Consider the following 11156-nt stretch of genomic DNA (forward strand, 5'->3'; position numbering starts at 1 on the left):
TCGTTTAGTGAAGTAAAACGTGAAGTAAAAAATCTGTCATGTTAGATTTAAACCTCGTGCAGAGCAATGTGGCCAGTGAGATGCGGCATCATTTTACACTACTGGCCATTAAAATTGCTACACCAAGAAGAAATGCAGATGATAAACGGGTATCATTGGACAAATATATTATACTAGAACTGACATGTGATTACATCTTCACGCAATTTGGGTGCATAGATCCTGAGAAACCAGTACCCACAACAACCACCACTTGCCATAATAACGGCCTTGATACGCCTGGGGATTGAATCAAACAGAACTTGGATGGCGTGTACAGGTACAGCTGGTCATGCAGCTTCAACACGATACCACAGTTCACCAAGAGTAGTGGCTGGCGTATTGTGACGAGCCAGTTGCTCGGCCACTATTGACCAGACGTTTTCAATTGGTGAGAGATCTGGAGAATTTGCTGGCCAGGACAACAGTCGAACATTTTCTGTATCCAGAAAGGCCCGTACAGGACTTGCAACATGCGGTCGAGCATTATCCTGCTGAAATGTAGGGTTTCGCAGGGAACGAATGAAGGGTAAGGCCAAGGGTCGTAACAAATTTGAAATTTAACGTCCACTGTTCAAAGTGCCGTTAATGCGAACAAGAGGTGACCGAGACGTGTAACCAATGTCACCCCACGCCATTACGCCGGGTGATACGCCAGTATGGGGATGACGAATACAAGCCTCCAATGTGCGTTCACCGCGATGTCGCCAAACACGGATGCGACCATGATGATGCTGTAAACAGAACCTGGATTCATCCGAAAAAATGACGTTTTGCCATTCGTGCCCTCAGTGTAGTCGTTGAGTACACCATCTCAGGCGCTCTTGCCTGTAATGCAGCGTCAAGGGTAACCGCAGCCATGGTCTGCGAGCTGATAGTCCATGCTGCTGCAAAGGTCAAATGGTTCAAATTGCCCTGAGCACTATGCAACTTAACTTCTGAGTCGCCTAGAACTTAGAACTAATTAAACCTAACTAACCTAAGGATATCACACACATCCATGCCCGAGGCAGGATTCGAACCTGTTACCGTAGCGGTCGCTCGGGTCCAAACTGTAGCGCCTAGAACCGCACGGCCACTCCGGCCGGCTTGCAAACGTCATCGAACTGTTCGTGCAGATGGTTTTTGTCTTGCAAACGTCCCCATTTGTTGACTCAGGGATCGAGACGTGGCTACACGATCCGTTACAGCCACGCGGATAAGATGCCTGTCATCTCGACTGCTAGCGATACGAGGCCGTTGGGATTCAGCACAGCGTTCCGTATTACCCTCCTGAACCCACCGATTCCATATTCTGCTAACAGTCATTGGATCTCAACCAACTCGAGCAGCAATGTCGCGATACGATAAACCGCACTCGTGATAGGCTACAATCCTACCTTTATCAAAGTCGGCAACGTGATGTTACGCATTTCTCCTTCTTACACGAGGCATCACAACAACGTTTCACCAGGCAACGCCGGTCAACTGCTGTCTGTGTATGAAAAATCAGTTGGAAACTTTCCTCATGTCAGCACGTTTTAGATGTCACCACCGGCGCGAACCTTGTGTGAATGCTCTGAAAAGCTAATCATTTGCATATCACAGCATCTTGTTCCTGTCGGTTAAATTTTGCATCTGTAGCATGTCATCTTCGTGGTGTAGCAATTTTAATGCCTTGTAGTGTACTTCACGAGTAGAACAGAGGTGCGCCGACATTGTACGGCGTTAAACACAGTATTTCGTGGGTGATGGTTCTCGTAGAGTGCGTGGTATGAATAAAAGCTGTTTCAAAGTATCAGCAAATTGAAGATCTCTCGAAACCGCGTCGTTTTAACTACGATTCGTTGCAATAAAATGACAGGTAACTACACATAAGCGCATGTAAAGGCTTCCTGCAGTTAATAATTCTATTGTTATCACTTGTGTACTACGATGGTATACCGTTTCAAACCCAGAGTATAATGATTTGTCAAAGGCGCGTCCTTTTCGTGCAATTTCGATATTAAAAATGGAATATTGACATTTGTAGTTGTAGTCATTACCCAATCTACATTCTATACGGAGGTCTCCTCGGTATGGCGAATCTATAGCGCAAGTTGTAGCGTTGTCAGCATTATGGCAAGATAAAGGCAGCGGCTTCGTCCTCATCTTCCACTAAATATTTTTTCTCATCTTTTTGTTTTCTAACTGGGTCGTTCTTACTCATTTAATAGAGATATTAGCTCAAGCTTTGATGTTATTTATTATAAATGATGTATTTGGTGGAATTCTTGTTGCAAATGCCAAAGGGTCTAAAGCTTCTCTCGTGACCAGAAATTTTAACATGGCTGCCACACCACGTGTGAAAGTAAACACATGTTATACACTGGAAGTGTTTGCTATGTAATATATATACATTTTCCTCTGGGTTAACGGAGTCGATCATATTTCTATCTTGCCGATAAATATCTTTTTCAGTGACGGTCAGCAGCTTCGAAAAACTCGTCTCTTCGGTTCGAATGAAATTACAAAACTAATTTCGATCTTGAAATCTATGTGATAAAGTACATTATTACTGTGTCGGTACGCAATACGATGCCAAGAGTAAGTGTATTATGCATGCACAAACTGACATTTATACATTAACTGTATTCAATTTAAAACCGAAAATGGGATGAAAATTGAACTGAGTTAAAGAGTACTTTCTGCTAGCATCTATCTCAGATCGTTGTTGCGCATTTTTTTCTTTATTCTTATTTTACACCTCATACAAGGTGGGCTGGCAGCGACAACTGTACTCTGCTCTTCAGCCACAGGCAGTACAAGAAGAGAAAAACCAATTAAGACACATAAGTAACATAAAGGTGTTTAAAAAACAGACACAGTAATTAAAAAACATGAAGCCGTTCACACGCGAAGAAAAACAAGGAAACTGTCAGCACTGTACACAAGTACTGATGAGGTAGACGACACACGTGAACGAAGGAGCGTGATCGGCGAAAACACTGAGGCACACACACGACAGCACACACAAAACTGAAGACGACGATCTCCGGCGCGTTAGTGTCCACTGAAACGTGTACGAATCCGGGGACCTGCCAAAACGGGAAAAAGGTGGGGGAGGAGGGGGAGGGGAGAGTGGAGATGCCAGGGGCAGAGGAGATTGGGGAGGAAAGAAGGTATGGGAGTAGGGGTAGCCAGAGGGAAGGAGGGGGGGAGGAGGGATAGAAGGGAGAGAGGGTGCTCTGAGGAAAAAACACAGGAAGTGGAAGAGGAGGATCAAAGTTGATAGGAGGAGAAGATGGAGGGGGTGAGGGCATCATCAGGGAGAGGAAGCTGGTGGAAGCCACCTTGGTAGAGGGTAAGGAGAGTGGAGAGATGGAGAGCAGGTTGGACGTGGGAATACAAGCGCTGCAGTGGGCGGGGGTGGGAGAGGATGGGAGAGACAAGTGGGTGAGGGGGATCTAGATTACGGGAGGTGTAGAGGATCCGCATCCGTTCGAGGAAAAGGAGGAGGTGGGGGAACGGAATAGGGTCGTACAGCATCCGCGTGGGGGAGGGGAGATGGATGCGATAGGCGAGGCAGAGAGCATGGCGTTCGAGAATTTCAAGGGATTTGTAAAAGGTAGGAGGGGCGGAGATCCAGGCAGGGTGGGAGAAGCAGAGGATAGCGCGGATGAAGGATTTATAGGTGTGGAGGGTGGTGGAGGGGTCCAGGCCCCATGTGCGGCCAGAAAGGAGCCTGGGAAGAGGGAGGCGGGAGCGTGCCTTGGCTTGGAGTTGTGGAGCATTATGATTATGTAGTGGTCCTTTACTAGCATTTATTACTGAAGTCATTCACGAGTCCAGAATCTTCTTCGCGTTTTTCTGCGCTCTTCTTTGACAATCGCTAGAAGGTTAATGCAGCTACTTTAGGAGCATCCATTTTCGTAAAGGAAGTATGTGGTTTGCGAGCCAAATAACACCGACAACGGCCGCTGGAGGGCACTAAGAGCACAAAATCTTGTTGAACAGCTTCTTCTGTGTGCCGATGGCGCTGTCTGTCGTGATATTGGACGTCTCGTTCGGCTCCACGTCAACGTTATCTTCCTCCTCGCGTATGAGGATGGCTTAACCGTGCCGCAGACAGTGCCTAAGTTTCGACGTTGCTCGGCGACAGGTGGGGCCGTTGTCTATGCAAGGTTGAGAGATTGCAGGACACTCTCACTTCCGATACGGTGTCATGCTGCTTAATGTTCTTAGGGAAGATGATCTTTATTACTTGGTTGCTGTACCTGGATACAATCTGATTTCATAAATCATGTTGAAATGGTTGGCAGTAGTTAATGTTCTTTTTTGTGTGCTCTAGTGAAGGAATAGCGATAAGCTTTACCTGCGTTCCAAGGAAGAGGGTGCCCATTTAAACGACTGCAGTAAAAACATACGGCGGCTGAGGGCCAAGGAGGGCGTTTTTTCTGTGAAAACGTTGCGGACTGCCCAGTTCCTCGGCCTCACTGTACAGACATGTTGGATGGCGCCGGTCGGTTGGCGGCCGAGTCCGGGTAGGCTGACTAACGTCGAGGAGTCGCTGCAGCTATGGGCAGCGCATAGATGACCGACGACAGAGAAGAGGATGGGCCCTTGTTAGGCAGGGAGCCGTTGAGACGACAGTGTGTTTTCTGCGAATTTCTGTGGGACAGGTCAGTGGCGCCCAGACATCGAGACTCTGCTACAAAATATATTTGTGAAGTCACGATGCTTTTAGCGAGTTTATGGCGATTCTTTGGAAAGTTCGAAATGGATGCAACAGGGGAGATAACGATCTTTTTATGGAGGGCTGTGGTCACACAGCGTAAACGCATGGGAAAGTGCCTTCAAAGCTGAATCTTTTTTCCGCTGATTTGTGTACGCAGTGGTGGCGTCCGATGACGACCCAAATGAATAAAAATGGCTCTGAGCACTACGGGACTTAACATCTGAGGTCATCAGTCCCCTAGAACTTAGAACTACTTAAACCTAACTAACCTAATGACATCACACACATGCATGACCGAGGCAGGATTCGAACCTGCGACCGTAGCGATCGTGCGGTTCCAGACTGAAGCGCCTAGAACCGTTCGGTCACCCCGGCCGTCACAGGTAGTGGTCATGTTTTGGCTTATTAGAGTATACAGAGTATCTATAATTAAAGATCAAGTTTCGAAACGCTGTTGAACGAGAGCCAATGCTCGGAATGACGTCAAATTTGAGCCGCATATTATTGACGCAGTGGGAAATGTCATCAGCCATAAAGAAAGTAACGAAAATTTGACCAATAGATGGCGCTGTAAGCGTCTTAACGTAAATTTGATCTGATACAAATGACACACGAATCGCAATACAGCGGCTATGGTATAAGTTACACGTTACACTATCTGTACTGTTCAATGTGCATGGCTGCAAAAACTCGGCAGTCAACAGTTCTCGCACAGTTAGTTACGTAAGCCCATCTACCAAGGCGATGTCGTATCACATCGGACGGGAAAATCGGTTTTTAATTGTCCTGCAAGCTCTTTGCTTTCCACGTTTTGGAGGACGTAGTATGGACCAAAATAAGAAAATATGTCAAGTAAACATGAGCTCCAAACGGATAACTTAAGAGCTACGGCCACTTGTTAAGTAGAAGAGATGTGTTTCACGGAAACGAAGATAAGCAAGTGGTCCTAGCTGTTAAGATTTGCAATTTAGAGCCCATGTTTACTGAAAAATTTTGCTTCGAATAATCGTTCCGTTGATCTCCCTGAATATTGACCTTTCCTCCTGGGGCACTCTGTGTTTTATGAAAAATAGACCAAATTATTATAATCTACATATCTCAGTGTGTTTTTTGGTACCTTTTACCTTCAGAATTTTTACGTTTCTCTGCCATTTAGCTTCAAAGCTTAATTTAATGGAAACGTAATGTTTGGGTCGTAAATTTATATAAAAAAATTAAAATATGTAAAGTAAAGCACAGCAAAATGAGGTCATTGTACGTCAGTTGGTATTTACCAATGAAAAACGTGTATTTTTATTAAGCTTCGAGCATACTTCCAATATACATGTATTGCAAGGAGTAGAATTTCCACTGAATCACATTGCATAATTGTCATATGTCTTGTCATAACAATGATGACTTTATTTAGATCCTGAAGACCAAATGTGGACGACAACCTCCATATGATGAGAGCTAATACCTCGAAGCACGGAGTGTTTACTAATCATTGCATTACTATTGCTTACTGGTGCCAATGTGTTTTTCCTAATGTAATAAGGTCTGTAGCTGAATCTATTTGAAGAATAACACTGTTTAAGAACGAGAAATGCCGGTATGACTGTTGCCAAACGCCATTAAGAAAAAGAAAAAGAAAAGCAAGGAGTGGCCCCGAAGCAGCCACTTGCTTGAGACGGCGGCAGCCGCTGCTGTAATTCTTTGTGTGGCCTGGGCTGCGTGACGTCACCGTGACGTGACTTGGCGCGGGCCTGCATTGCGGCTGCGACGGGCCTCTGGTGGGTTGGCCAGACCGCCATGCGGTTTGTAGGCTGTGCAGGCGTTGGCGCCCACCAGCGCGACTCCCGATTAGGAACCACATCTCGCCAGAGACCCGTCCCACAAACCCAGCACAAACACCTTTTTCTCTGATTTAACACTGAAACAGAAATCTATCGTTGTCAACAACAGACATGGATACAGGGATAGGTTCTGTGAGGGGGGGAGAGGGTTGGAGGATAAGGTACGTCACTGTCTCTTCCCTCCCTCCACTTACAGCTTGTCGTCACCGTCTCTTTTAATGATAACAACAATCAAGTACGTTAAAAGTTTTAAATTAACAATAATAACAATAATAATAATAATAATAGTAACAATAATAACAATTTGATACTACCAATTTACCTCGCTTTACCTTCATGTCTAAGGAATTGCATTTCAGAAAAATATAGCATTACAAAATTATTTATTACAAATTAATTACGTGAAAAATAAAATGAAACATAATCCCAACAGAAAACAGACGAAATTTCATAAAAAAAAAAACATAATCAGAACCAAATCCAAGAAAATAATGGAAAGATAACTAGATTTTCACGTATCATCTGCTTCTTGTGGTAAATATGAAAACGTATATTACTGCTGATCCACTGTCATCTAAGCTGTCGAAAGGGAAAATAACGCTTTGATTAATCTGTATCTAAAAATCAGTTATAACAGTATGTCTACAACGAACGTCTAAATACAAATTCCAATGTAGACAGCATATGGCAGCATCGATATTACACATAACGTAAAAACAGTAATCGAATGTATTATACCTGTACGATTAAAGTTACAGTTTACAACATAAAGACTGCCGCCTGTTAATCTAATTACAGAACACCTGACGATGGCAGTATGGCCAAATGATCTGTGGTGTCACCGCCACACACCACAATTGCTAGGTGGTAGCCTTTAAATCGGCCGCGGTCCATTAGTATACGCCGGACCCGCGTGTCGCCACTGTCAGTGATTGCAGACCGAGCGCCGCCACACGGCAGGTCTAGAGAGACTTACTAGCACTCGCCCCAGTTGTACAGCCGACTTTGCCAGAAATGGATCACTGACAACTACGCTCTCATTTGCCGAGACGATAGTTAGCATAGCCTTCAGCTACGTCATTTGCTACGACCTAGCAAGGCGCCATAGCATTTGATATTATTTTATATTGTGGTTATAACATGTACCGTCAAGTGAGATGTTCACCAATTGTGGATTAAAGTTAAGTATTCCAACAGCTACGTACTTTATTTGCTAGACTCAAATCCTTTAACTGTTCCAGACCTCACGCCAATCTGCGTGAGCTTAAAAGCGTGCATTTCGGCCTCCCCTAGCAACATGCTGTTGGCTCTTCTGCCAACACTACATATCTCATTGTGATTTATGCAGTTAATCTCATATAAAAGACAGTGTAACTGGTATATCGTTATTTTAATTCTCCAGGATGTTCTAAAAAAGAGGAAACTGTGTACAAAATTTGTCCCGCACGCCTTGACTACCGAAATGAAAACGACGACACGTACACACCTGCCGCGACTTGGATGAAATGCAAACCCCGGGCAATTCTTTTCTGAAAATAAAAAAAAAAAATCGCAGGGGAAGAGACTTAGTGTTATCAATACGAACCTACCACAAAACACAGAAACTGACATGAAAGGTCAACGCTATGACGACATAACCGACTTTCACGTGGGCTGTAGACCTATTCATACGGAGAAGGGGGGGGGGGGGGAAGGGGGAACTAGGTAGAATATCAGAACTTACGACACAACCATCTAACCTTCTCTTTGTTTCTTATCAATACAGTCTCCACAGCCCGCAGCTCGTGGTCTCGCGGTAGCGTTCTCGCTTCCCGAGCACGGGGTCGTGGGTTCGATTACTGGCAGGGTCAGGGATTTTCACCTGCCCTGAGATGACTGGGTATTGTTGTGTCTTCATCATCATAATCATCATCATTCATCCCCATTACTGCATTACGGTCGGAGGAAAGCAACGGCAAACCTCCTCCATTTGGACGTTGCCTAGCACTGCTGTGCAGGTCTCCCGCATCGTTCCCCTGCGCTCTGTCAAGAGAGATGGGACTTCATTTCTACAGTCTCTAAACGTTTTGAATTGATGGGCTAAATGCTTCTACAAAAACATTTTTTGGGAATGGAGGTCATGACCCCCATGACTTCTCCCCCCAGTCCACCCTCATTTTGGATCTGCGATTGCTCCACTATGTCGACTCTCGGACGTACTGGACTAATGCGTGCTGTAGTGGTAGTGGGACATCAGATTACAAAATGTTTTTGTTATTTGATTCTTGCTGCAAGGCCTAGCGCTCTCTTCGATTCCCGAAAATAGCAAGATGTATCTCGCTTCTTTATTTTCATCTCTCTTCATCAGGATCTCTGTGTCAACGACGTAATGTTATAGAACATGTCGTAGCTTACACAGCACTTCTCAAAAATAATCTCAGAATAAAATGATGCTCGGCTAAGTAGTTTCAGATAGATTGAATGAATAGGACAGTTATGAAAATTGTGGAGAGACCTAAAGTGTGGGTCACTGACATTGCCATTCAAGTGGTCCCAGGGGTCCTCGGCAGAATGAGATCAGTGCCAGAAGATTTTAGTAGTCTCCTGTAAACCATTGGCATGCATAAAAATATCCTTCTACCAGTTACAAAAGTCACTTTACTGGGATTTGAACGAATTATCCACCAATACACCACGCAGTCGTAGACGCTTCACAAGCATCTTAGCGGTGATATAAACACAAAGTCCAGCATAGTGAATTCATTTTGCAGCGTTTCCTGTTGTTAGAATAATGAGTAGCTCGTGCAGCATCATGCGCAGCTTGCTGCCTAGCGAGACAGTGAATGATTCAAACCTGGGACGAATTCAAGTGGCGCCCTAACGGACGTTGCGCTACACCGCACAGCCTGAGTCTGGATTTCCGGTTAGTTTCCAGACTCGTTAACACAAATGCTGCTCTAATCCCTAATCTCCACCTCGGTAAATATCAAACACAAACAGTTAAAATACATAACACACCGGATAAAGCTTATTCGTCTTCCTTCTCTTAGTTTAACTGATATCTGTGGTGACGAGAAAGGTATCCGACCACACACTTAAATAAAATAAATTAGCGAAATCGTCTAAACAGCGGTCCCGCACGACAAAATAGATGCTAGGAAATAGCCAAAATGTTATGAAAGGCCTGGTCAAACAACGCTCCACAAGCCGGTGCGCTCCAGTCGTGCTCCTGCCTAGCGCTCCAAGTGCAGCGGCGACTGAGGCTCAGCGATGAGGAGGAAGACGAAAATGAAGGCGGCTATCGGACGCTGTCTAGAAGTGGACAACCACTTTGTCAGACTGTAATCAATATGAAACTTCCTGGCAGATTAAAACTGTGTGCCCGACCGAGACTCGAACTCGGGACCTTTGCCTTTCGCGGGCAAGCGCTCTACCAACTGAGCTACCGAAACACGACTCACGCCCGATACTCACAGCTTTACTTCTGCCAGTACCTCGTCTCCTACCTTCCAAACTTCACAGAAGCTCTCCTGCGAACCTTGCAGAACTAGCACTCCTGAAAGAAAGGATATTGCGGAGACATGGCTTAGCCACAGCCTGGGGGATGTTTCCAGAATGAGATTTTCACTCTGCAGCGGAGTGTGCGCTGATATGAAACTTCCTGGCAGATTAAAACTGTGTGCCCGACCGAGACTCGAACTCGGGACCTTTGCCTTTGCGGGCAAGTGCTCTACCATCTGAGCTACCGAACCACGACTCACGCCCGGTACTCACAGCTTTACTTCTGCCAGTATCTCGTCTCCTACCTTCCAAACTTCACAGAAGCTCTCCTGCGAACCTTGCAGAACTAGCACTCCTGAAAGAAAGGATATTGCGGAGACATGGCTTAGCCACAGCCTGGGGGATGTTTCCAGAATGAGATTTTCACTCTGCAGCGGAGTGTGCGCTGATATGAAACTTCCTGGCAGATTAAAACTGTGTGCCGGACCGAGACTTGAGCTCGACGCACACTCCTCTGTAGAGTGAAAATTTCATTCTAGAAACACCCCCCAGGCTGTGGCTAAGCCATGTCTCCGCAGTATCCTTTCTTTCAGGAGTGCTGGTTCTGCAATGTTCGCAGAAGAGCTTCTGTGAAGTTTGGAAGGTAGCACACGGGGTACTGGGGGGATTAAAGTTGTGGGGACGGGGCGTGAGTCATGCTTGGGTACCTCAGGTGGTAGAGCACTTGTCCGTGAAAGGCAAAGGTCCCGAGTTCGAGTGTCGGTCGGGCACACAGTTTTAATCTGTCAGGAAGTTTCATATCAGCGCACACTCCGCTGCAGAGTGAAAATCTCATTCTGTAATCAATTTGCTGACTAAGTTGTGTTAAATTAGATTTAGATTTGCTTTAGGAGTACTATAGCATCTACACACTTGTTCAAAAAAGAAAAACTGGGGAAGCAACTCATTCAGTGCAGAATGGAAATCAGAAACGTTTAAAGGCCAGGAAAAGGGCTTAATATACCATCACACTATTGTGAGTTGGAAAAACAGTTGTTGGGACATGATTACCACACCAGCCACAAGGATGGTACAATCTACTTTTTTCTGATCAGTACGTTGAATGC

At 45.2% G+C, this 11156-nt stretch overlaps 1 non-coding gene across 1 annotated transcript; it reads right to left on the minus strand.

The window, feature by feature from the left end:
• Positions 1-9926: 9926 nt before the first annotated feature.
• On the minus strand, positions 9927-10001 carry Trnas-cga. Its single transcript has one exon. It is a non-coding gene; the product is annotated as a tRNA-Ser (tRNA).
• Positions 10002-11156: the final 1155 nt, after the last annotated feature.

This window comes from Schistocerca piceifrons, chromosome 5, assembly GCF_021461385.2.
Source record: "Schistocerca piceifrons isolate TAMUIC-IGC-003096 chromosome 5, iqSchPice1.1, whole genome shotgun sequence".
NCBI lineage: Eukaryota > Metazoa > Arthropoda > Insecta > Orthoptera > Acrididae > Schistocerca > Schistocerca piceifrons.